The 27,433-nt window shown below is 46.1% G+C and overlaps 1 long non-coding RNA gene across 3 annotated transcripts in view; it reads right to left on the minus strand.

Moving 5' to 3' along the window:
* The window catches only part of LOC143646799 (uncharacterized), a 51,536-nt gene that overhangs the window by 17,132 nt on the left and 6,971 nt on the right, over positions 1–27,433 (minus strand). For 2 of the 3 annotated variants that reach the window (XR_013157632.1, XR_013157633.1), the window contains exons 2-3: positions 21,605–21,772; positions 1,244–1,371 (exon numbers count right to left, since the gene is read on the minus strand). This is a non-coding gene — a long non-coding RNA (uncharacterized LOC143646799). The remainder of the gene's footprint in view (positions 1–1,243; positions 1,372–21,604; positions 21,773–27,433) is intronic. The other variant, XR_013157634.1, reaches the window with a different exon arrangement.

Raw genomic sequence — 27,433 nt, forward strand, 5'->3', positions numbered from 1 at the left:
CCCTGATTTATCACCAGAGTAATTCACTGTGATCGGAGAGAAATTAAAATGAATTCAATTAGGCTTCAGATTTGCTTTATGGGCCCTGCTCTGGCTTTCACGGGGAAAAATGACTGTGTTGGTGTTTAATAGTCTAATGAAAGTAAATAAAGGTTATTCATTGTAATATAGCCGGGGACTCAGGGAGGGTGCACTGAGCCGCCCACCTCCGCTGGCTCCTCCTTTGTTGGTTTATGGCTCAGGGCACCTTAAAAAGACTTTTGATTTTTGTTTTATGAAGACAAACAGCTTATGACATAAAAGGATGGGCAGGGGAAAAGGCAAGTGGCTTGGAGCTGTTGGAATCTTAGAGTGGGGCTGTGCTGTGAGGAGCCTGTGAAGCTGTGCTGGGGTGTGTGTGTGTGTATGTGTGTGTATGAGTGCATGAGCAAGCACAGCAGACCATGTTGTACTGTGGTTGTGGACCTGGCCTGGGCCTTGTGTAGGAGAGGAATGGGTGCGTGGCTTTGTATTGGATAGTGGTGACTGGGGGTTGTGCTGTGTGTGAGAGGTGTGTGCTGGGCTGTGCATTGAGCTGGTGATCTGGAGAGACACACCTCTCCTGGCTCCACCTGCCAGGTTCTCCTGGGAGTTCGTAGGTACGGTGTATATTGGGGGCATTGGAGCAGCGAGCACCTGGTGGGGGATTACACAGGTTTAGGTGAGGAGTCAGGAGATGTGCTTCAGTACATTGTGTATGGTGCTGGTGTGGTGTCCTGGGCTATTCTGTGTCTGCAGGAACTGTGGGGCCTACAGGGGGAACTGTCACCTGCCCAGGGTCACACAGAATGACTGGATTGGGGGGGCAGGAGGCAGCCACAGGTGGGGTCTCTTCCTTTGTTGGGCAAGAAATGTTCCACAAGCCTGCACAGACTTACATGGGATCCTGGGAGGGCATGGAGAAGAGACACAGCAAGGGGGCATTCCTGAGTAGTGATCCATGCCAGATCCGTGGCATGGCAGAGATGGAAGGGACTTAGAGACCATTACACTCAAGCCCCTCACTCTGCAGATGGGGAAATGGAGGCCCCGAAAGGGGATAAGGTTTACTCACAGATTCTCTCACACATTTAAATCTCATCATTCCTAACTATATATGCCACAGTGATTTTTCTTGACTGTACCAGAAGTCCTTGTGAGAGGGTGTCCACACAGCACACACACGGCACACCCATATGCAATGCATACAATGCTGGGTCTGCACCTGGGTGACTCGTGTGCAAGTTCTCAAGCGGCCTCGTTCTGCCCATGTCCACTTAGCTTCCTATCTTCTTCACCTCTGTGATCAGAAAGCCCCTTCCTCACCTGTTCCGATTTAATGTGCTCTGATGCCTGGAAAATATCAGGATAGGAAGGACACTCAAAGATGTGATCCAAAGCTTCCAGCTACAGCTGGGTGAAGGTGTCAGCTCGCAAGTGCTTCTGCAAACTGTCCACACCACTCTGGGAGTCTCCATTGGGGACTGAGCCCTCAGACACATCTGGAGAATACATAGATACTTAGGGCATGAGTGACAGGCCAGCAGAGGCAGTGGGCTGAGGGGCTGGATGACCTGGCTCTGGCCCTAGGGCTTTGCACTCTTGCTCAGGTCCCCAGCTCCCAGTTCTGTGGCTGGAAGGGCTGGCCCAGGAGGCTCAGAGAGCTGCCTCAGAGAGCCAGCTGCAGAAGCCAGACCTCTGAAGGGCCTGGGAAGAGAAAGCAAAGGGAAGTTGTCAAAGCATGGGATTCAGGGAAGGATTCAGCAGAGGTGGAGCCAGAGTGGGCTCCCTGGGGCCATCTCCCAGGGGATGGGCAGCCAGGGGGAAGAGCTGGGTGTCTCGGACTGGCATTATGGAATCTGTAGAGAATTGAACTTGGCTCCCAAGATGAACTTCAGTTCCACTGATTCAGAGCGTTGAAAATCATCAAATCTGTGAAGCTGAGTGTAACATGGAGATGGGGTGAAGTAATTAGCTTCACCATGGAGGGAAGAGGGCCTCTGAGAGCAAAATTTAGGCATTCACTCAGATTGGCCCAGAATTGAGCCTGAGGCAGGAGGAAAGCTGGTGTTGTGGGAGCATTAAAACACCTTCTTGGCCAGAGACTAGAAACAGGGATTTTGTGAAGGCAACTTGTGTCCTGGCCACCCTTCTCCATTCCTGACCTGGACCCTGGCTCTGGCCTCTTCATAGGTGCTGCCTATCTCCCCCTCCAGGCCTCCAGAGGGAGCTGAGACTTGCTCTACTAAGGAAGGGCCACATATGAGCCACACTAGTGCCCTCTCCTATGTCATGCTCTGTCACCCCCATCCCTGTCTCCTGCACACCATGGGCAAAGTACCAGCTCTGCTGTCCCTCCCTGAACCTCACCATGCAACTATCCTGGCCCAAAGCAAGGTCCTCTCTAGCCCCAGCTCAGCCACTTCTTGGCTTCCCTCAGCCCAAGACCAGCTGGGGAGGTGTGGGCCTGGGGCCAGCCCATGCTGCAGGCCCTGGGGTGCTCCTCTGGGACTGTTATATACATCAGTTTATAGGTGATTATGTGATATGATATAATCAATATTGCATTATATACAGTAACACCATACAGTATTATTCAGGAGCCCATAGAAAATATTACATATTGAGTAACCTCAACCTGCAGCCAAGCCACCCTCCCTTTCTGGTCTTCCAGATGAAGCCCAGGGCTTGCTTTCCTAATGGGGCCTCCCCTCTCTCCTTTGGAGGGTGTTCTAGTTTGCTAGCTGCTGGAATGCAATATACCAGAAACGGAATGGCTTTTAACAAGGGGAATTTAATGAGTTGCTAGTTTATAGTTCTAAGGCCGAGAAAATGTCCCCATTACAACAAGTCCATAGTAATGTCCAATCAAAGGCATCCAGGGAAAGATACCTTGGTTCAAGAAGGCCGATGAAGTTCAGGGTTTCTCTCTCATCTGGAAAGGCACATGGTGAACACAGTCAGGGCTCCTCTCTCAGCTGGAAGGGCACATGGCAAATACAGCATCATCTGCTAGCTTACTCTCCTGGCTTCTGGTTTCATGAAGCTCCCCGGGAGGCACTTTTCTTCTTCATCTCCAAAGGTTGCTGGCTCGTGGACTCTGCATCGTGGTGCTGCAGCATTCTCTGCTCTCTCTGAGTCTCTCATTCTCTTTTTATAGGACTTCAGAAACTAATCAAGACCCACTCAGATGGGTGGAGACATGTCATCCCCTAATCCAGTTTAACAACCGTTCTTAACTAAATCTCATCAACCAGGGAGATGATCCCATCACAGTCCCAAATACACAGCATTGAATAGAGACTATTCTACCTTTAAGAAATGGGATCCATATTAAAACATGGCTTTTCTTAGGGGGCATACTTCCTTTCAAACCAGCACATTCCACCCTCTGGCCCCTAAAAAAGACATGTTTATCCCATATACAAAATACATTAATTTCATAACAATATCAGAAACCTTAAACCTTTCAATAGCAATACAAATGAAGTACAAAATTGAAGACAGTATAAAATCTCATCAAGTCAGTTACAGGCATGGTCCGTCCTAAGGCAAAATTCTCTCCGTTTGCTCTGGACCTTTGAAAACTCATAACAAATTATTTACTGCCAACATATAAAGGAGGAACATTCATAGGATACACATACACATTTCCATAGGGAGGAAGGAACACAGGGGTCACCGGACCCGTACAGTTTCGAAAACCTGCAGGGCAAAGTCCATTAGTTTTCAAAGTCTGAGAGTCATTTATCCTCAGGGCTTCAGAAAGTGGCAGTCCCACCCTTTCCAAATGCCTACGCCTGCCTCTCTCTGAATGCAACCTTGGGGGATATTGGGGAGACCACCTTTCTCTCGGCTCCACCCTCTCCAAGCATTGGGGCCGCACCCGGGCTCTCTGCCATCTCCGGGGCACACGCTCAGCCCCTCCATGTGGTGGCAGCCAGGCTCTCCCCCAACCCCAAGAAACGTGCTTCACCCTCTCCAAGGCCTGAGGCGGCATGACTCTTCCACTGCAATGAGGTGGAAGGCCCATTCTCTGCCTTTGGGGCAAACTCACCCTCTCCACGGGCTTGGGTGGGTCCACTCTCCTGGCCCGAAGCTTCCTGACTTCAGACCTCAGCCTCCACGGTTTTGCCTCTGAAGTTATTTTTCCTCCAATGTGTCCCTTCTCTGAACCCCTCAGTCCAGACTGGCAGCGGCTCTGTTTATACAGGTCCCACAGCACTCTCGTTGGCTTTCTATGCAGTAGCCTTGGATCATGCCCATCAGACATAAGGAGTTTCCACAAATCTTTCCTGGATAACTCCATGTCCGATCCTGACTTTCTCTGAAATGGCTGGCTGGTTCCACATTTGGTTAAATCCACACTCAGGGCACTATACTCTGGAGTCTCCCTTTCTGTAGGCCCAGAATTTTCCAGGACCTCAATTTCTAGTTTCTTCTTACTCAAGAGTTCAGTTCTCAGCTTATCTCTTTCCTTTCACATTTCACTATAAGCTGTGAGGAGAAACCAGGCTGCACTTTCAACACTTAATTTGGAGATCTCTTCTGCTAAATATACAAGTTCATGGCTTTTACAATCTGCCTTCCAGCCAAAGCCACGAGTCAATTTTGCCAGATTATCTGCCATTTTAAAACAAGGCTCACTTTCCTTCCAGTCTACAATAACACGTGCCTCATTTCTGTCTAGGGCCTCATCAGAGGTATCTTTAGAGTCCACATTTCTCCCAACAGTCTCTCCAAAGCATTCTAGGCCTTCTCTATCAAGCTTCTCACAACTCCTCCAGAATCTTCCCCTTATCCAATTAAAAACCCGTTCCAACATGTTTGGTATTTGCAAACCACAGCAGCAGCCCACTCTCCTGTACCAAAATCTGTTCTAGTTTGCTAGCTGCTGGAATGCAATATACCAGAAATGGAATGGCTTTTTAAAAAGGGAAATTTAATGAGTTGCTAGTTTACAGTTCTAAGGCCTAGAATTAAAACAAGTCTATAGAAATGTCCAATCAAAGGCATCCAGGGAAAGATACCTTGGTTCAAGAAGGCCGATGAAGTTCAGGGTTTCTCTCTCATCTGGAAAGGCACATGGTGAATGCAGTCAGGGCTCCTCTCTCGGCTGGACAGGCACATGGTGAATACGGTATCATCTGCTAGCTTTGTCTCCTGGCTTCCTGTTTCATGAAGCTCCCCGGGAGGCGTTTTCCTTCTTCATCTCCAAAGGTCGCTGGCTGGTGGACTCTCTGCTTCGCGGTGCTGCAGCATTCTCTGCTCTCTCTGAGTCTCTCTCTCCAAAATGTTTCCTCTTTTATAGGACTTCAGAAACTAATCAAGACCCACTCAGATGGGTGGAGACATGTCATCCCCTAATCCAGTTTAACAACCGTTCTTAACTAAATCTCATCAACCAGGGAGATGATCCCATCACAGTCCCAAATACACAGCATTGAATAGAGACTATTCTACCTTTAAGAAATGGGATTTATATTAAAACATGACTTTTCTTAGGGGGCATACTTCCTTTCAAACCAGCACAGAGGGGGTGGGAAAGCAATGTGTGTGCATGTGCATAACAAGGAAAGAGACACACACAAGCAGAGACACAGACAGAAACCCAAGACTAGGATCAAGTCTGAGGCAGAGAGACTGGCAAAGGGGCAGCCACGATGGTTTTCCTATGGATGCAAAACTTGGTGGCTGTATTTTTTTTTTTCTGTGTAAGCCTCTGAATTGATTTTCAGCCTTAGAGAGGGCTGTGTCCTGCATGGGAGTTGGGGTGTGGCATATATGTTTTTCCCATACTCTCCATCTACATACATTTGTGCATACATGAATATCCAGATAAATAAGTCTGTGTATAAGCGACAGTGAGAACCTTTACTGAAAGAATGTGTGTGCATGTGTGTGTGATCACTCAGGGTGGGGTGTACTCATGTCTCCTGTGTTTCTCCTGTGCCTGCTTCTTTTCCAAGGATGTGCCAACATCCTCATTTCACTCTTTGTAGCTATTTGCATGTTCCATTGTGTTTAATTCTCCCTTCCTGGAGCCTGCTACCTTTTTGCAAAGCCCTGCTATCAGGGTCACAGGAGGCAGTGAGTGTCTTTGTGTGTAGACACCATGTCACCAGATGGGTTCTGGGGAGTAAAGTACACATTTGTCTGAGAGCACGTGCTCACATATTATATGCATGTGTGGATGTGTGCTAAGTAAGACTCATGCTATGCCTCTGTGCATATTTGTGCATATGCCTGTGTTTGGCTTGGCTCATCCTGTGCATGTGTGCATGCACACGTGTGTGTGTGTGTGTGTGTGTGTGTGTAGGGGCTGCACTGAAGCTTTGTCCTCAGGTCACTGGCTGGAGGAGTCACTTTTCCTTCATTTATTCAGGGGCCCTTCAGATCTTGACAAATATGTCACTCTAAATTTGTGAGAGATTATGGTGCTCTCTCCCCAGCCTGCAGAGAGGTGATATATGATATCTGCTGCCCCTATTGATTGCCTGATCTGGTGGCAGAGGCTGACAAAATGAACTTGAAATGAACATCATGCCTCAACTCATTGTGTGTATAATACACTACTTAATCCCACATTTTTCAGCCACTATGGAATTCAATTGATCAATCCTGTCCCACTGATAGTACTGTTTTAGGGGTTATTGCTGCTCCCTCCACTCACTGACCTTTTTATTTATTTATTTTTGTGTATACTCAGGCCCTGGTGGTAGACAGGTTACAGAGCAGCAATGGAGAGGGGGAGAGGGAAGGGAGGGGGAGGGAGGGTGAAAGGATGTCTGATCATAGAAGAGGTGGCTGTGGGAGGGCTATGGGGAGAAGGAAGAGAAGAAGGAAGAGGGTAGGGGAGAGGAGGAGAAGGAATGTGCTGGAGAAGCAGGGAAACAAGTGGTGTGCTGGAAGCATGCAGAGGGTATGGAGAGAGGCTGCAAGAGGCTTGAGGAAACTCCCTGCAGGAGAAGGAAGGCAGTGAGGAGGTGGGAAGGGCAGTGGTGATGATGAATGGCAGAGGAGAGCCAAGAAAGTTATGGGGGGACAGGGAGGTGAGCTCCAGGGGCAGGGAGAGGGCAGGTGAGAGGGCAGGTGAGCTCCAGGAAAGGAAGGGGAAAACTAAGCAAGGAGAAAGGGCAGGAAGGAGGAAAGTGGGGAAAGGAGTTAGGAGAAGCCCTGACTGAGGTCAGAAGTTCAGTCCAAGGAGGAGAAGCTCAGAGAAGAAGGAAGCCCAGAGGTAGAGGAAGGGAAGAATGCAGGAGAGGGAAAAAGGGAAGGAGTCCCACAACACTGGGGAAGTACTGGCTGGAGTGAGGACACTTGCTGAAGGAATGAAATCTGCAAGTTCTGCTTTCCCTGAAGCTTAGGCTTCCAGCTAAGAAGGGCAGCACACAACCTGGATGGGGGTATATTTGGAGGGGATGGGAGAAGAGGAGAAAGAAAAGAGAGTAGAAGAGGAAGAGTAGAAAAGAAAAGAGAACAAGGAAGAGGAGAAAAGAAAAGGAAGGGAAAATGAAGTGGTTGTCAATGCTGACCATCTGGAAGGCTGTCCCCAGGATGATGAAAAGCTCAAGGTGGGACCTCCTAAGGGTAGAAGGCAGAGCCCCAGAGTGAAAGAAGAGAGAGGATTCAAACCGGACTGTGAGATGACTGCTAGACCCTGATACTGAAAGGCTCTCTGGCAGAGCTGACCTGAAATACAGGAAGGAGCAGAAGCAGGTCTTGATCCAGATTTCAGAGTGAGCATGAACGGAAAGTATGTGAGTAATGAGATACCACCCATCACAATTAAGACTCCTCACCTTACAGTCCCCCTGCGCCAAGGAGCCAGGCTATGAGCTTCTTGTGGGCAGGGACCATGGCTGATGTATTTCTGTGGCTCCAGAGCCAGATATGGAGCTAGGCATGTAATAAATAAATATTAAGGAATAAATGAACAAATGAATGAAGGAATTAGTGAATAGGTTCTCCTGGGTGGCATTCAAAGCCAGCTCCCTGGCAGACGCTCTCTAACCTGGTCACCTGACTGGCTTGGCACTCCAGGACATCTAGTCACTTGTAAGGAAAGTCCCAGGCATGCATGCCTGGCTACAGAGGATGCAGGAAGGACCTGAAACAGGCCTTTGGTAGACTTATGCCCTTTCTTCCCTCACCCCCACTGCTAGTTAGCTTCTGACAGCATCAGTTCTGCTCCACAGGAAGTCCTTGCCTCTCTCAGCAATGCCATCCTCCCTACCTATGGTGCAAAGGACAGAGAACACCATGTTCCCAGTTAAGTGGAGAACTTGACCCTTGGGGATGAAGAACTTCTACCCAAAGCAGAGGTTACTTGGGAACAGGGCCTACAGCCAGCTTCTACATTGGGACTCCCGTATCACAGCCCTGGTCCCAGAGAGCTGGGTTGGGATAAAATGGGCCTGCCTGCCTTGTAATGGGGAGACATTCCTAGGGAGAGACCTTTGCAAATGACAGGAGGGCCTCAGCCCTCTCACCTCTGAAGAGTAAACTGACCCCTTGTTAAGGTTCCAGGAGGGTATGGAGGCCATATATCCTGGACTTCCTGAACCAATTCTGATTTCAAATATTCCTTCCTGCTCTCCAACCATGATTTTAGATTGGGAAGCAAAGAAGAGACCATGAGCTAGTCAAATAGCCCCCTGCCTGGTTACCATTCATTAGCAGCTCACAATTACCGAGAATTTATTATGTGCCATTGTGGTACTTTACATAGCTCACTTAATCCCTCAATAACCCTATGAGGCTAAAGATAAGGAAACTGAGGCAATCAGAGGCTAAGAAGCTCACCCAAGGCCATGCAGCTAGTGAATGGCAGTCAGGATTTGAATTCTGGTCTGTCTGACTCCAGAGCCTGTGCCCTAAATCATTTTGCTCTGCTACAAGGATGCCAACTCAGGGGACCCAGACTGTGCCCAGAATGATTACAGGGGACACCTGGTACAAATTCCTCATTGTATCATAAGAAAAACTAGCAGAGTGGGCAGCAAGGTAGGGTGACTTATCCAAGGTCACACTACTGAGAAGGAGGACTCTGAGGTCTAGAACCCATTCTAGGTGCTCTGTCTGCCATACACAAGCTCTCTCAAGGAGTGTGTTCCACCACCAATCCTTTTTGGAACGAGGCAGGACCTTATAAATAAGTTAATTAAACAAACTGCTGGGTTAAAACAGTGATGTACATTATTCTTTCAAGGGGAACAAAGGCTCACATTGTCTTCTCCTCTGACCATTTCATATTTGCTTAGCAGTTAACAAAAAGCTTTCACAGACCTTATGTTGCTTGAGCTTCCCAACCACTCTCCTAGGTAGGTAGGGACTATTATCTCCTCTTCACTGGTGAGGAAGCTGAGACTGAGAGTAAATGAGATGCTGATTGAAGGAGAGTAAGTGACTAGCTCAAGGGCATATGCTCTAGGGAACCTGGCACAGGGAAGATGCTCCATGAACATGTATGGACTGCAGCAATGAACAGTGGTGGCCACTTGCCCAGAAAAGGTCCAGGTTATGGGTGTCCTAGCAGGAAGGCCCCTAACCCCATGCAAAATCAAAAATCAGCTCAACTGGAAGGAGACTTAGTGTCATGGTAACAGGTGTTACTTCCTGATCATGAGAAATTTTTATTTTCTTCTTGTCCAAGGTTTTCTATATTGTTTAGCCTCTGCACAGCATGCATATACTACTTCTATAACAACTTGTCATTTAATGTCTTTCAATCCTCACTGAAAGGATCTGATCTCATTCACTTATCCCTGTCACTCTTCATCTATTCCTGGGCTATCCAGGAGCAGCATTGGACTTCCTACCTCTCTAACACCAGGCCAGATTCAACTCCTTGGCCAATCAGGAATGCACTGTCCAATAAGGTCTCAGTATCTTGGGGAGGGAGGCTGTCACTGAATACTATGTCTTGAGGCTGGGGACAAGGGACAAAACAAAAGTACTCCGTCCTCATCTCGTGTGTGTACAATCTTCCTGGATTCCCAGGTGGTCATGACAAGGTCATGACTACTCCCCCCTACCAAAAGTTGAGTGGGGGTAGTAGTAATAGACAGAATAAAGTAATGCCATTTCCTTGGTCAGAAAATGTCCAGGCTCATCAAAGTCTACTAAACCGGGATGGACTGAATGGGGGTTGCCCACAAATTCCAGGAATTAGGCATTTCAGAGGATTTTTTTAAGTATAGTAAAGAACTATACTAACTTCAGTTTCCTAAGCCCAAATACAAATATCTACCTGTCATGGGGAGACTAACAATATTAGGGTTTTCACACTCATTAAATCCATTCAACTTTATGATATACTGATTATCATTATTATTATTCTCACTTTTGAGCTAAGGAAATAGTCTTAGAGAGACAGTTACTTGTTTGACACATTCCATTTAGTAAGTAACAAAGACTGGATTTGAATTCAGGGGTCTCTGCCTCTAAAACCCTCTCCACTCTATCAAGTTTGCCTACCATGTCCAAGGCCATCATCATTATAATAACTGTCATTTATTGAGCACTTACTAATGCACTAGACATGCTTAAAGTGCTTTGCATAAATTTTCTCTAAGTCTCACAGAGTACTTGCCAAAAAGGTGCTGTTATTTCAATATCACAGTGAATAAACAAGCTCAGGAGGGTTAAAAAATGTGCAAGATCACATAACTGGCAAAAAGCAACCTTGGAGAAAGTTAACTTTAGTTTATCTGTCAGACAGGAAATGACCTGAAAAAGTGGAATGGGAAGAAAAGAGAGAAGGATGGAGGAAGCAGTAGAAGTGTCTGATGGGCCTCAAGCCTCAGAGGGTTGAGGGGAGCAGGACGGGCTCTAGTTGGGGGTGGGGGCTCCGTGCAAACATTTGTTCCATACCCTTCTGATGGTCCTGGGTCCCCCCTCTCTTTCTGCCTTTCCTCCTCCATGCACCATTTTTCCCCCCTGGGGAGTTCACCTCCAGGCCTTTTTCCTCCCCAATACCACCGTCTCCCCCCAGCTGCCAGTTGTTGCTGTTTCAAACTCAACTGTTCTCCTCAGTACTGAGGCAAATGGAGTCATTAATTACCTTCTATTGGCTGGGCTGAGTTCAGAAGGCAATCAATATCCCAGCTTGTCATTCAGGGCAGCCGGTCTATGCAGCCCCAGCCCCACCCCCATGGTGGTGCATGGAGGTCTGGGCTGCCACGGTGCCCTCCCATCTGACTGGGAACTGGGGGCAATGTTGGGATGCTGAGGAATGGGACTGCTCCCCCAAGGTCAGGTGCTGTCCTGACTGGAAGAAGAGTGAGGATTATAGAGTGGGGAGGGGGACAGGCAGAGAGAGGAGGGAGGAGAAAGGAAAGGGGAAGAGTGTGAAAGAATGAGGAGAGAAGGGATGGAGGGTAGGAAAAGGGAGAGGAGGAAGAGAGGGTGAGGGAGGATGCAGAGTAAGGGAGAAATAAAAAAGGAAAAGGAGAGAGGAGGGGAGGGGTTGCTGCAAAGTGCCAGGAAGGGGCTTCAGAGGCAAGGCTGGGGACAGCAAACTTCCCAGGCAGTCTTCTCTCTGTCCAAGGGGAAGAAGCCCTTAAAAATCTGCCCAAAGCTTTGGCTCTGGGCAAAAGCAGGCTCTGCACAGCCTTCCAGCCTGGGTAAACCACCTGTTATCTTTGACCAAGCCCAGCTTCTAAACACCAACACCCAATGAGTTCATGGTGGAGCGAGAGGCTGGCTGTAGCCACTGGGCCAGCCCAGCCTCAGTCATGCTGTACCCATTTACACCCACTTGCCTCTAGGGACACTAACTGCATCAATGATTTTAATGTCAACAAGTACAAGGAGTTATTTCTCCTGGGTTAAAATCCTAGCTTAGCTGCTCACTAGTTACGTGACCTTGGAAAAGTCTCTTGAGCTTTTCTGGACTGAGTTTCCTTGAATGTACCCAAGAGGGTTGCCAACCTCCTCCTGTAGCAGTCTCTCCTTTTGCTGTGTTCCAGGAGCCATTTATTTCAGTTCTCTATAGTAGAAATAGTAGTAAAATAATCATAATAATAGCTAAAATCGATTGAGTTCCTATTATAGTAGCAGACATTGTGTTTAACATACAGACACTGATTTAGTCCTTAAAATAACAGCAACAGGGTGGTGTCATGGTGGCACAGTGGTAGAATTCTCACTTGCCAAGTCAGAGACCTGGGTTTGATTCCCGATGCCTGCCCATGTAAAAATGAATAAATAAATAAATAATAACAGGAATAAACATTTACTAAGTGTTTAGTATATATTCAGCACTCATTTAAGAATTTTACATATACCAATTCATTTAATTTTCACAAGAACTTTAAGCAGGAAGCTCTTTTTATGATCCTGATTTTGTTGATGAGAAAATGAAAGTGCCAGAGGGTAAAGAACTTTCTTAAGGTTACACAGCTAACAAGTAATGGAGGAGCCAGAACCAAACTGGGCAATATGCCTCTGGCAGATGAGCTCCCAACCTGGGGAAACTGAGGGCTAGTGGGTTTGGTAATTTTTTCCAAATTACTTATTATGGCCAGTGAGTGGCAGAGTCAAATTTAGAATCTATATGCATCAGAGCTATTTTTTAATGTTTGTTTCTAATGTTCTCCATTAAACTATAAATATTTTGAAGGCAGGGCCTCCATGCTTTTCATCTTTGTGAATCTACCAGAGGACCTGGAATATGCAGGTGAATAAAAAGTTGGTTAATTTGTTGAACAGAATTTTATAAGCAAATTTTGATAAATTCTTTATTTGTCTTGCACAACATTTTACCTTTTAGAAGGAAAAAGAAGCAACAAAGGCAATTGCTTCTCTGGATTCATAGTTGTCACAGTTTATAGCTGGAGAGGCTCATGGAGATAATTTATCCGATTGTTAGAGATTTAAAAAAAACAGGCTCAGAAGGGCTAGGTAATTTTTTCATGTCACACAGCCAGTCAATGCTAGAATTGGAACTGAGGTTCCTAGCCCTTTCCACTATTCTAGGCTGCTTAATTCTGACCAAAAGAAAAACTGATAAAAGGTAAGTGATAGAGGATTTGGGGAGAAAGCAACCATGTCCAATAGTTGACTAGCAAAGGAGAAGCATGAGACAGAATCTGACTGGAGGAAAGCAAACTGCTACGTGTTGAAGTAAAAGGGTGGGCATGTGATTGTGGCAAGAGATACTAGAAGGGAACACACTTTCATCAAGTAGGATGCTCTAGAAATGAAATTCTGACTCTCAATAAAGCTCAAAATGAAGCTCAAAAACTCAGTCTGACAAAATACAGGGAATGGAATTGGGGGAGGGGTAGAAAGACAAGGACATTTAAGGAATATTGTTGTTACACAAGGATGAGCTTTAAAATATGATGAGCCAAGATTTTAAAAGAACATGAACACCAAATACATTGGAAGTTCATGCAACCATTTAAAAAGTCATGTTTTCAAAGAATATTAATGATATGTTAAAATGGTCCTTATATAATGTTAAGTGAAAATAGACAGATACAAAGCTGTTTATACATTATCACTCTGATTTTGATGAACAATTATATATATAAATTATATATGCACAGGAAAAAAGATGGGAAAGAATGTGCCAAATAGCAGTGGTTTTTTTCTTGGTGATGAGATTATGGGTGTTTTTTTTTAATTTGCTCAAAATGAAGTAATATCTTCCAGATATCTTGCACTGAGCAGGTACTGCACTTATTATCAGACAAAAGTTATCTTTTCCCTCTTTGTTTAAATATGTGTCTTTCTACACACAAATGTATCTATACACACACACACACACACACACACAGGCATAGGAAATGCTGTTCACATTTGAGGGGGCGGGCTGCTGGGTATGCTACATGGGCTGGGACTCAAACCCAGGTCTCCCACATGACAGGTGAGAATTCCACCACTGAGCTACCCAGGCACCCTCTTTTTGCTCTTATAAAGGACACACAACAGATGGATGGAGGGAACCATAACCAAGGATGGATATGAGAGTAGCGTGAGTCTATCAGGAACACAAAAACTCCAAACAAACTGAGACAAGGAAAAAGGGTTGGGTCATTATGTTTGGATAAAGAACAAAAGAAGGCAGGTGTAGGCTAAGGATTTGGAAAAAGGAGATAATATTGAAAGAGAGCAAGATCTTCTCTACCAGAGAAAAGGGTCTTCAAACTGGAAACTACATAACAGTCTCCTGCAGGGGTACTGGGCCTAGGTCAGGAAGTAGCTGGGCAGGTAACCCCTCATCATTTCAATTGCATTAACTTTTTCAAGCCCAGATACCTCATTTATTAGGGCCCTGGAGAACAAAGTAGATAGGATCCCAAAATTGCTATAGATAATCCTTGAGAGATCACAAAAAGGGGGGGGGGGGGAAGCAATAGCAAGCCCGATGCCATCCTGTCTTGCAAAAGAATGGGAAGGAAGACTTTTACAAACAACACTCTAGGAAATTTAATAGCAAAATGCTGGGCATCTTTTAAAGAACTGATTGTACAGTTAATTTCTGAGTGTTTAAAAAGAAAATAGTGATATCCTGAGCCTTTACGGGGTCCCCATGAACAAGCTGTGGCACACGAACTCAATATCAATGCTCATATTCAATGCCACCCCCATGAAGACTTCCCCAGTTGCCTTGGTTGGAAGCAACTGCTCCCTGTTCTAATGTGCATCATAGCACTTACTACGCGGATCACTGCCCCTATTGCATTCTGCTTGTATAATGGTACATGGTGTGCATGTCCATTTCTGGACTAGATTATAAGCTTCTTGAGGTCAAGGATTGCATAAATCAGTCCCTGCTGTGCTTTATACATAGCAGGCATTCAACTGGCTCATCAACATAAATTGGATTTTTATAGGTTGATTTATTGATTATGGATATAGTGTATGTTAACATTTGACAAAGAATCTACTTCCTTGTTTTATGGACAAGATGAAGAAAAGTGAAATGATTGGTATTTTTTGGGTTCAGTGGTACCTAAGGCATTCATTTATTGAAACTTGGAGGGAGGTTTCCAGTGGTTGACCATGTGACTTGCCTTTATTTTCACTACTTAACTATTAAAACAAGCAAACAAAAAATAGAACAAAACTCTTTGGATGAAGACATCCTTTTGATCTTAATCAGGTAGAATTTTGAGCCCAACCCAACAAGATGAAATTCAACAGGGATAAATGGAATGCCCTATGTTTAGGTTAAAAAAAAATCAATTACACAAGTGCAGAATGGGTAGACCTGGTTTGATAGCAACTGATGTGAAAAAGATCTCAAGGTTTTAGTTGACCACTAACTCAATATGAGCTTGAGTCTGACATGGCTGCTAAAAATCAAATATAATCTACATTATAGATGTAGAGTCTCCAGTGGAGACAGGCAATGGTTCTACTGTACTTAACATTGTCTAGACTATGCAATGGTTCTACTGTACTTAACATTGTCTAGACTATCTCTAGAGTTCAGTGTTCATTTAAGAGGGACTTTAACATTCAAGAATGAAACCAGAAATGGATAACCAGGATGGAGAGGGACCTCCGTCAAAGACAGGAACACCAACTCTTAAATCTACCCAGTGCTCAGCTCAGAGTCTTTCCAGGTCTTGCTCAACAAATACGGTAGAATGAATGAAAGGGAGGGAAGGTGGTAGGGAGAAAAGTGAGAGCATCAAATGGAGATCTGAACTACCCCACTTTGTGGTAAGCATCTATCTCATTTTTAAAGATAAGGAAACTAAGATTCAGACAGATTTTGTAATTAGTCAAAGGTCCCAGACCAAGTGAGGAATGGAAGTCAACCTCTCACCCAAATATTCAGACTCTAAATCCTGGGCTCTTTCCTCAATACCATATTGATTCAGGCTAAAGGCATGTGGCTGTCCATCTATGTCCTATGTCCAGGTGGGTTTGTGGCCTCTCAGACAGTATTGCTCAAGAGGTGAGTTCTGCTATGAGTAGCATAGAAGACCAATAACCCTTAAGAAGGTAAGACTCTGCCTGGTTACCACCCTCAGCCAAATCTTTCCTGTCTGATCTTCTAGCCCACTTCCCTCAATTCTGATTGAATGTATAGCTATGTCACCATTTAATTAATTAATAATTGTTGGATGCATAACAGTCTTGCCTCCACCTATAGACTGTAAGCTCCCTGAGATCCAATCATGGTCATTGGCTCCTCTTGTACATCCCCAAAGCAGCTGGCACTTGGCTCACACTGACACAACACTTCCCAAGACAAAGTGTACATCTTTTCAGTATCCCAACCATTTACACACCAAAGCAAAGTTGAAGTCATAGACCCTAGCTCTCTGAAATGCTTTAGGGGAAAACAGCCTGGGGACAGAGGATGGCCTGAGCAATTATTTCGGGCTCTCATATTTCCTAACCAACGTGTAGGGAAGAGGGCATCTGCAGGAATTGTACCAGCACAGTTACTTTCCTCACTTAATGAATAAATTCACCCCTGCAAAACAAGGGCTCCCATGTTACCTTTGGGAAAGTGTAGCCTGGTTAGCTTGAGCTGGGTGACTAAGAGTATGAGGAAGAAGTGGAAGTAGAGTAAGTGGTACAGGTGGGGGAGAAGGGAAGGGAAGACCAGAGGTGATGGGAGGGAAAGGGAAGACAGACCCAGGGAGGAAGTGGATGGGCCAGCCAGAAAGGGGAGGGACCAGTGGGTTTGGGGGAATTCCCAGGAGTGATCAATTTTCTCACGGGGGGGGGGGGGGAAATGATCACTGTGCCTCCCTGCTGGTCTGCTGGCAGGGGCTGAGGCTCCCAGCTCCAGGGCTGGTGGGGAAGGAGGGCTGGCTGAGTGTCCATCTGCTGGGAGCTGGGCCCTCCTCCTCAGCCTTCTCTGGGCGATAGGGAGGGAGTGGGGTCTTCCACCCTGGGGATGCCCCCCTGGGCTCAAGCCAGAGCCAGAACCAGTTAGAAACCTCACTGGAGCCACGAGGGGAGGGGGCTTTGTTAGCTCAAAGGACACAAGCAAGGCAAAAAATTACATACCTTGCCTCCCTAAGTATGCTTGTTTCGAGAAACTGCTTGCATTTATGTAGTCTTTGGTGCAGAAAGCAGGGTTGCAAATGACTGCCTCAGAGCGACAGTAAAGGCCATTAATTTCCTGTTATGTTTTCCTGTGTTAGGGACTTTATTAATTTAATTTCACACTGTCGAACAACAGCAAGAGCTGACACTACCACACCGCCATGGCTGGGGTTTTCTTTTTGTGTAGCAAGGCTTTGCCTGACATGCAAATCAATGCTATTACCAGAACCAATAAAGATGTGTGGAGGGAAATGGGGAGGGGTGAAGGGGGAGGGGAAAGGAGAGAGAAGGGGAGAGAAAGGGTGAAAACCATCCTAGGCCAGTTTCTGCTTTCCTCTGTGCCCAGCCTCTCCTGGCTTCCCAGAGTACCCTCCGCAATCATCCTTCCCTTTCCCTTCTACCGTCTTCTCCCTTGGATTCACTGTCTTTGGATGACTCCGGCTCCCTCATCCCCATTGGTCCTAGTTCCTGGCAGAACTTGAATATGGACATGGAGTTCCCAGAAAGAAGTGGGAGGTGGGCTTCTCCCCACTGCACGAGCCCAGCTGAGATTCACTCCAAGAGTCCCGGGGAACAGAGAGTGGGTGCTTCCCAGCCTGCAGGCTGGAGTAAGGACTTTGCTACATGCTTTTCTTTCCATTTCCTCCTCCAAAACACCTTTTCCTGTAAGGTCAAGGACCCTGGCCCTCTTACATATTAGTAGTGCCCATGCACACCCTCCCCCATGTGAACCCATGGGCTTGTGCACATGAAGAAGAGTCTAGAAAGGCAGATACTGTCAGCAGCTTGTAAGTCCCTCTGATAGCTCCCAGTTTACCTTGTGACCCATTTGTTTCCTATGAATTCCAAGAAAAAAAATTCAGTCTCTAATGGTTTCTCCTTAAGGGACCCCAGTAGCAGTCTTCAGTAGGCCAAGGTGTCAGATAAAAATAGATACCAAGCACCAAAAGAAAAGGTGGGTTCCTAGGAGATCCAATGCTACCACATTTTGGCCCCTTTTACCACCTAGCCGGCCTCAGACCCACTGCTCCAACACCACCCACAGTGCCCCGCACCTAAGTCAACTTCCACATGCTGACTGGCACAAGAAGTCCCTACTGACCCGGCCCAACTGGCCGCCCCAGCAGCCCACCCGGGCACCCATTTTGCCCATGTCTGTGTGGGCCACACTGCCAATGCAGATGGAGGTGGGGGTCTGGGAGAGGAGAGGGGAGGAATGAGTCCTGCCTACCAAACATACCTATTTGCAGTCTGCCAGGGCCTAGGGGAGTGAGCTGAGTGCATGTGTGTGGGTGTGAGTGTGTGTATCTCTCCCTGTCACCGGCTTGCTCAGTCTCCTGCCTACACTTTCTGCTTCAGGAACTGTTTGGCAGGCTCTGAGAGGCTGCTGGATGGCATCCAGCTCTCCCTAGGAGGAAAGCCTAAACTTCGTAAACTGCATTTCCTTTAATACAGGTTCCTGGGACTGCTTTCCTCAGGCTTTTCTTCCCTCCTCTTTCCTGCTCAGTCTCAATTCCATTTTATCCCCACCCCTGTGTGCACTTAGACCACACATGCACATGAACACACACACATTACAGGCAGTACTTCTGAAAAAGATGAAGGCTAGGGCAGGAGGGAAAAGTAAAAGGTGTAAAAGCTCTCCTTCACACAGAAAGCCAACACAGGGCCTGGGGACCCCTGGCCCCAGACCTGAAAGGACCCATCCCCCACATGAGAGGCCCTAGTACCATCTCCAGGGGAGATGAGCACACAAGGTGCTTTGAGACAGGCAGGAAGGCAGGCAGCTGCCTCGGTGAGGGAGGGGTTGCTGACATTTCATGAGGATGGTGAAATTAGGAGTCACCTAGAGGCTGGGGCCACAGGGTTCCCAGGAGGGGAGGGAGAGAAGGGGAGGTCTGCCAGCAGGTTGAGGTTTGTGAGGCCTCCCTTGTCTGGTGCTGTCAAGGTCAGCAGGTTTGGGTTCACCAAAGGATCAGGATGGTTTGAATTACTGGCTCTGCTGCATCTCCGCTCTGAGGCTGGTGATCTGTCTCTGAGCCCCTGAACCGGGCCCAGCCCTCCCCTTTCCTTCCATGCCTTTCCACCCCCACAGGACAGAACAGAGCACGAGGGTCCCAGAGAGCCCTAAGCTATCAAAGCACTGAGGAAGGCAGGCTGGGAAGGGTCCTTCTCTGGTCTCAGGGCCCCACTTTTGTACAGGCAGTGATAGTGTGAGAGGTTGCCAGGACCTCTTCCTCTGGCAGACAGCAATCCTGGGTCTACTCAGCTCCATTCTCTCCAAATCCTCTTTCCAAGGGGACCCCGTGCCAGTTGCCTGCCTTTCTCAGCTGTCCATTGGCCTGAAGATGACAGGGCACTCAGGGAGCTGCGAGCAGCAGGGCCTGGGGGATAGCGTGGATGCTGGTTCCACCCTCTGCATCCACAGCCTGCGCTTGGGAGAGAAGGGCAGAGCTGAGGCAGTGGATTTCTTGCTTGGTGCCCTTGCCAATAGGAGAAGGAGAGTGGTGCCTACCTGTGGGGCTGGAAGGTGGCTGCCAAGTGGGGGACAAGGAGTCACAGGCATATCCTGACAAGTTGGGTGTGCATACAAGTGCACCCAAGTGTGCAAATGTGGGTGGGGAGTAGGGAGCGCCTGATGATCTTTGGTGAAAAGTTATAACACTGGAGCTACACCAACCCCGATTTCCTTGACCTCTACTTCAAGTCTGTTCATTCTCTCCTGGGAGATAGGTGACCCATCTACTCTGACTTTTGAGGACTAAATGAAAAAATACTCTCTTGTGCTTAATCTCAAAATAAGTCTAACTATCCAAAATGACCTCATCACCCCATCTTATTTCCATAAAATCTCTGAAGCTCTCAACTCATGGAGAGAGATTTTGGACCCCTAGGCTCTCTGTTCTCCTGTTACATGTGCAGTAACAATAAACACTTTCTGGCTTTGAAATTACAATGTCTCAACTATTCATTATGGAGGGCATCAGGCAGAAGAATCCACAGCCTTTGCCAGTCACCAGTGTGAGGCCCAGGTGGAGATCAGAGAGCCTGAAAGGCAGTGACAGACAACCCCAGTGATGGGGTTAAGGCTCTCATGGGCCAGATGACCAAGTGCACTGTCACCATGATAGATTTATTGAATTTGCAATGACCCTGGTGCTATGTGAGGAGCAACGGAAAGCAGACAGGCTGGGTGAAGACTCTGTGAGAACAGCTGTGGTTAGAGATGGTGAGGGCTGGATGAGGGCAGCTGACAAGAGAGGCTCAGGGAGAGATGAGATCAGATAGAGGACCGGATCCTAAGGCAGTCTGTGAGACTGGCTATGAATGAAGGTGGGAGCTGAAGAGATAAGCTGAAAAGCTGACAAGGGGTTTGGCCCAGGCATCTGCATGAGGGCAATCCTCCATGAATAAGGGATGCCTGGCCAAGGAGTGTAGACGATGGGAAATTGGAATGAGTTTTCTGTGGGAAGAGTGAGATTTCAGAAGGCCATTAGAAATCAGATTAGAAATAGCATATGCCAACGGTGATATAAGCAGCTTGGGTGCAGACTGTTCACAGGACCCCATAAATGTGATGAGTCATCACTCAACGAGATGACAATAACACTAGACTTCTACCTCCTGGGGAGACTGCAATGGTTAAAATCACAAATCTCCTCCTGGTCCAATCAATCTTTATGTTTCCCCATCATGAAAGACATCATAAGGAGCCTTGCCATTGAACTGCCCAAATTTGGGGGCATATGTTCCAACTCAAGTTTGCCTGAATCCTCTCTCCAGTCCCATTTCCCACCATGGGAAAGAACAGGTTTCAGAAGCCCTTTGAACATCTGATTAGAAAGATGAAGGGAATTAGGGATTACAAGTACTTCATACGCTAACTGTCTTGGTTCTAAATGCCATCTCTCCTGGCATGACTGCTACCTACATCTCTCCAGCACAAATGTTTCCTCACAGTCCAACATCATGCACAGTTGCCCCCAGAATGTCCAAGAGCTGTCTCTACCCTGCCCAACCCATACTCTGGCCTCCTCTCCAAACTGACTCCTCCTTTCTCTTTCTCTGTTGCATGCAAAGGGATTCCATCCAGACAGGTATTCAGCCCAGACCTTAGTGGTCTTACTTGATTTCTTGCTTCCTACCTCACAGCCGTTCTCCATGACCTTTTCTCATCTGGCCCTTCTCCTTAGTGTCCTCCTTTTACTGTGGTCAGAGCCCCCTATGCCTCTGACAGGATGACTATATTTGTATCCAAAATGTATGCCTGCTTCTTCTTTAACCCTACAGTTCCTCCAAATGTGAACAAATGTGTGTATTTTCATGTTCCAGTGTTTTACATACATGCATTAAGCAAAATCACACACTATATGCATAATGCAACATGTATTCATCATGATCATGATAACTTAGGCTATCATTTCTGGACCCTTTTTCTTCTTTTCCTATCAATTCCTGCAAGAGTTGTTTGAAATTCCCTATTTAGATTTAGGTGGGCCGTTTGCATATTTTAGCTCGACCTTTTCTTCAAACCATGAAGGAAGGTTCAAACCAAACATACCTTGGTACATTGTCCTGGACTTGGTACACTTCAGTATCAGGAACGGACACTCAATTTGGGTGATGTTTTGGTGAATGTTTCTGTTCCTTGGTATTGATGACCTTTTCTCATGATCCAATGGGACATTGCACCTTATACTGCCAATTTGCCTGATGCCTCAAATGAGCTCTACAAGAAATCAAAAATAGCTTTTCAATTCTATCTGACAGTTTTTCTTCAATATAACATGAATATTTCATATAATTCTGAGAATCTTACATTATAATCTACCTTCTTTACATGCAGATTCTGTGGGGGCTCTGGGTTCAATGCTGATTGCATGGTTTTTCCTATCCAGGATGTCTTTCATAGTACATGTTGATTATTTTGGGTGTGCTGCTTACAAGAATCTTCAAATCACCCCACTTCCTGTGCTGCTCACTTTCTGATGCAAGTCTCATTGCTAATGAAGGGGTCAAATCTTACCATGGAACAGAATGGGATACCTGACCCCAGTCCTCAAACACAGCTGGGAGCATGCCTTATTTCCTTTCTGATGGCTGTAGGTTGCTAGCGGAATAACTGCGGGTTAAGCTAAAAGAAGGTGGCAAAGATATGAGTATTTGGCAAAAATGGGTCTTAGTAACATACAAAGGCCCTGCCTGCCCACAGCCTGTTGTCGGTAGGTTGCACCCACTATCAATGTGAGTGGGCAAGCAGGTACACTTGATTGAGGAGGAAATAGGAGGAAAGATGGAGAGCAAAACATACATACTGTAGGGGGGAAATGAGTGATGACAAGACAAAAGAAATAGAATGGATATAGGCAAAAACATACTGATGCTTTCAAGAAAATATTGCAGGAATTAAAGATATGTGCATACGTTCATATAAAGACACACACAAATGCACACACACACTCACAGACATATGTATCTGAATATGTGTCCATGGACATTTTTATATGTACAGAGTGGATACTGCATCCACCGATCCTGAGGAACCACACTGACAAGCCTATTGCATTCATGTCCTATCCCTTTTTAAGCTAGTAGAAGGGGGAGCCCACACACCCACACTGAAAGGCATACAAACCAAACCCACCCTTGAAAGCCAATGAATGCAACTGACATAAATTCTGCCTTCTTCAAAGGGTACCTGAAAGAGAGTTGCAGTCAGATACCATACTAAGGTCCCCCTTAGCCCACTAGCACAAATGGATTCAGGGGGCAAATGTGTACAAAGCTGTACTGGGAAAGCACAAGCCTGGTGAGTCTCCTCGTCCGTGGACAGCCAACTGAGTATTGACTCTTCCCCTCTAAACTGGTCAATCAGTGCTAAATTCTACCATCATGACAATGAAAGAATGAGAAAAGAGGAAATAAAATGCCTAGTTGTCACTAATTCCAAGATCTAGCTGAAGCGGTCAGGCTTATATCCTTCGAGGATCAATGAACATACCCATTTTAATAGGTGGAGAAATTCTAGCTCATGTATCTTTGAACCCCAGACCTGGAACGTTTGAGTAGTGTAATTGATTTAATGGGCAATGGTGAAAACTTGGGAATGAGCTACAGAAGAATGAGGACAGTGGATCGTCTATATATCCCAGTGTCACCCCAATGTGAAGTTTTTTGGGGTTCTGGCATGCCAGAGCTTAAAGTCCATTCCCAGACAGAGATATTCAGTAATACCCCTAGCTGAAACATTGGTGGCCATGAACTTTCCATAGCCAAGTGCTGAAGCAGCCCTTCCTCTCCAGAAAATGACTCTGTGGGTTGGTTTAGCCACTTTCTCACATCTGTCCAGCAATTTGTGTCTACATCCACTGTTCTTTACCAGAAATATGGGAAGGGCCTCAAAAAGCCTGAAGATGAAAGGCCAATAGAGCAACATGATTTCTCCTCAAAACAGAAAAAGAAAATGGGTTTAGTCCCTTGTTACACCAGTGATGAGGAGAAAGTCATTGTTACCGGAAAGCAGATGTTTGGAGGATAAAGGATGAAATTTAATAGAATTCTTAGTAGGTCAGGAGATGACAAGGGGTATGGGGAAAGTATGAGCAAGGAAGGGTACAGAACAGGTGATGTGCAGAAAACTGGCTCTTGGAATGAGGAGTCAGGGTAGGTCTCTGAGGAGGAGAGGGACACTGGGGCAGCACTGAAGGATGAGTGTCCAGGACAGGAGACAGCCCTAACCAGGCAAGATCTGCATGGTGAGTGAGTATGTGAGAAATCAGGATGGAAGGGATGATGATTTTGATGAGCAAATCATTATAGAAAGATCCCTTCATCTGCTTTCTCAAGTGTTGGAGTAGACAGGGAAATACCTGAGACCTCTGAATTGCTGTCCAGCTGCCTTGATATCTGAAGCAATTGTAGTGTTAGTAAGATCTAGTCAGTCACTGGTAAGGCAAAGGCTCTAATGGTAATGAAGTCAGCCATTAACTACTTCTTCATAATTGTTTACACCTTCATACTGAAGTGATAGCTCTGCCTCCCCTCCTTTCAACTCATGATCTCCTCTTGAAATGGTAATGATAACAACTTAACTATCCAAAATGATCTCTTCACTCCATCTTATTTCCATAAAATCTCTGTAGCCCTCAACTCAGGGAGACAGATTTTGGACCCCTAGGCTCTCTGTTCTCCTGCTACACCTGCAGTAATAATAAATGTTTTCTAGAAGGCTGTGAAACCGCAATGTCTCAGCCATTGGTTATGGAGGGCATCAAGCAGAAGAATCCACGGCCTTTGCCAGTCACCAGTGTGAGGCCCAGCTGAAGATCAGAAAGCCTGGAAGGCAGTGAAGGACAACACCAGTGAAGGGGATAATGCTCTCATGGGCCAGATGACCGAGTGCACTGTCACCATGATGAAGAGATTTATTAATTTACAATGATCCTGATGCTATGTGAGGATCAAGGGAAAGAAGACACTGGGTGAAGACTTTGTGAGAATCAGTTCTGGTTAAAGATGGTGAGGGCTTTAGGAGGGCCACATGAGCAGAGAGGCAGACATAGAGATGAGATCCACAGAGAAGGTTCCTAAGGCAGAGTCTGTGAGACTAGCTAATGCCTTTCGGTAGAAAAGATGAGGTAAAGATTGACAAGGGGTGTCATAAAGGAATGAAATGTGAACCTTCTTAGCCCTGGAGGACAGGAATAACTCACCTACTTCCCTAGACCACATCAACAATGAGGATTAAAAACTATCATCTTAAGTTCTCCTCTGCAGTCACAACCAATTATCCTTCCTGAAAACACTGTAGAATCAAAACCTATAGTTCTAAGACCTCCCTCTATGAACACACTGGTCAACTGTCCTGAAAACACTTCACATAGCAGTATAGGAACCTAATATTAGGACAACACTGCAATTTTTTTTCATCAACCCCATGCATCCAAGCCATAAAAACCCTGTCCCCCACCAATTTGGTGCAGTTACTCCATATAAGAGGTCTGCCTCTGTGGTTTTGTTTCTTTCTGAAATAAAATCTTTTGTTGAACTTCTTCATTCTCACCTCAGTCTTGGTGAATTTGCATTTCAACTGGTACCAAAATCAGGGACCTGGATTGAGGTGACCCCCAGTCCCTGACCTTGCTACCTGGGAAGCAATGGGCAGTGCAGTTTGCCCAGGCTTATTCCAGATCCTGGTCTGTGGGCCCTGACTGTTGGTCCCCCTCTGGGTCTTCCTAGAAGTCCATGAGTTGACTAATGGACTAATTAGTCCCTGGACTAGCTCTGCCTTGCAACTGGGGAAGCAGCAGGTAGCAGGAGCTTTTCCTGTGCTTACTCTCAATCCTGACAGACTGGTACAAGGCAGGGCTCATCCTTCAGACCCCCTCTGGACTCACACTGCAAACTCCACCTCAATAGATGGATGAAGCCCAGGAAGGAACTGAAAATTTCACCCATCTCACCTACACCAAATGATAAGTCCACTTTGCCTGCCCATGTTGCTACCTGATTCTTTGGTGGCATGGGTACAGGGCAATTCCTTCCCTCAATGGCACACCTTTGGAGTGGGTGCTAAGGCAGTACAAAATATTAAGTTACTAAGATCAAATTCTATCTAGACATCTCATATTCTATTAATACTGCAAAGCCTCAATATAAATTGGACAATAACTCACAAAAGCCAGAAAGTAGAGCCTTTAAGTACAAAATACTCTTAGACCATGAGAATTTCAACAGAAATTGGGGTAACAGAAAAATGGGTAAAGTTCCATATGTTTAGTTCTTCTTTTCTCTTTGCTCTTGTTGCTGTCTCTGCATATCTGTTCAACCTACCATATCCTCGTAGCCCACACCCTTCCCTCCACAGTCCACCTGCCACAGAACCTCCACCCGCTGCTGATGAACACCCAGACACAAATCACAGTGGCATGCAGTAAGGATTCTCCCCCAAAGGACCTGCTCTTTTTCTCTCTCTCCTTTCCCTGTGGTTTTGCCCCCTCATATCTGGCCTTGAATCTGACACACTCCCTGCTCTATACCCCTCTGGGTTACCACACAAGGCAGTCTCCACTCCATCTTCCAAGGACCTGGCTTCTTCAATAGCCTTTGAACCCCTAGCAAACAAAAGTCCCTCAGAATATACAACCCAAGTCACACAACCCTCCATTTCTCCCAATGAACCTCCCATCCGGGGGTAAATTCACCAAAATCTACAGCACCTTACCCAAACACCATTATGAATTATGTACCCTTCTTCCCACATAACACCCTAATAGGGAACCTAGTTCTTCCAACTGCAATACCATTCTCACTATCCAAGCCCCTATCAACCACATGTCAGAACACCTTGGAGGTACTACCCATGCACCACACAGGATTTCCCTTCAGCAATAAAGGCACAATAACCAGCACTTGTATCTTCTCTTTTTCTGCCAAGAGCAGGGACATAAAAGCATAAAAATCCTAAATTTAAAACAAAATGGAGATACTACCTTCTGCAAACCTATGCCCCACCCTGGAGTTTCCACTGAAAGGTTTTATGCACCACTATTTACGCACATCTTAACACATATAAATTCTGCCTTGCTACTGAAACCCACAACTTAACCCAAACTGATTTCCAACTAGTCACTGCAGCCACAAATGCCTCCTCCATCATCTTTTGGGAAAATAAAGGAGTGTCCAACAAGAATGATTCCACATTAACTCACTTACTCACTTTTCACCCGGAACAGTGTTTCTCAGCCTGTTTTCTAGCCCTTCTCACACCTTCCATCTCCATAGCCCCAAAAGACATCTCTTTTTCAATACTGGTTACTTGCTCTCAAAGCCTCTGCACTCAGTGAGCTGCCCCTCTCTAATCCCTTTCTTAGCTGATCCATCTCTGTGAGGATCAGTACTGGCATTGCAGGCATCACTGTGGTGCGCCAGTATCCCCAATTACCAGAAACTTATAAAAAACTGCAAAGCAACTGGACAATGTGGATGGCCAGGTCAATTCCATAGCACCAGTGGTCCTCCAAAACAAATGTGTACTAGACCTGTTCACCAAAGCACAGAGAGAAACCTGTGCATTCTTGCAGGATATGTTGTTTTACCAATGAATCAGGCCTGGTAATGAGAGGGAGCAGAAGCTCTCAGAAAACAAGCCAAAAGTCTAGCAGAACACTCCCCCAGTTTTCTCTATTCCTTGGAATCAATGGATTGTTCCCCTGATAACCCCTTTAATTCTCCTCCTTCTAGCAGTCCTTTTTGCTCCTTGCTTTATAAAACTCCTCACCAACCTTATCACAAAAATATAAAAAACATTTCAGCCTCCAAGGAAACACAATTTTTGCTCTTATCCCACACTACCCCATCAGCCCCAAATTTCCCTCCTTAGACAGCTAAC

The sequence above is a fragment of the Tamandua tetradactyla genome, chromosome 9, assembly GCF_023851605.1.
Source record: "Tamandua tetradactyla isolate mTamTet1 chromosome 9, mTamTet1.pri, whole genome shotgun sequence".
Taxonomy (NCBI): Eukaryota; Metazoa; Chordata; class Mammalia; order Pilosa; family Myrmecophagidae; genus Tamandua; species Tamandua tetradactyla.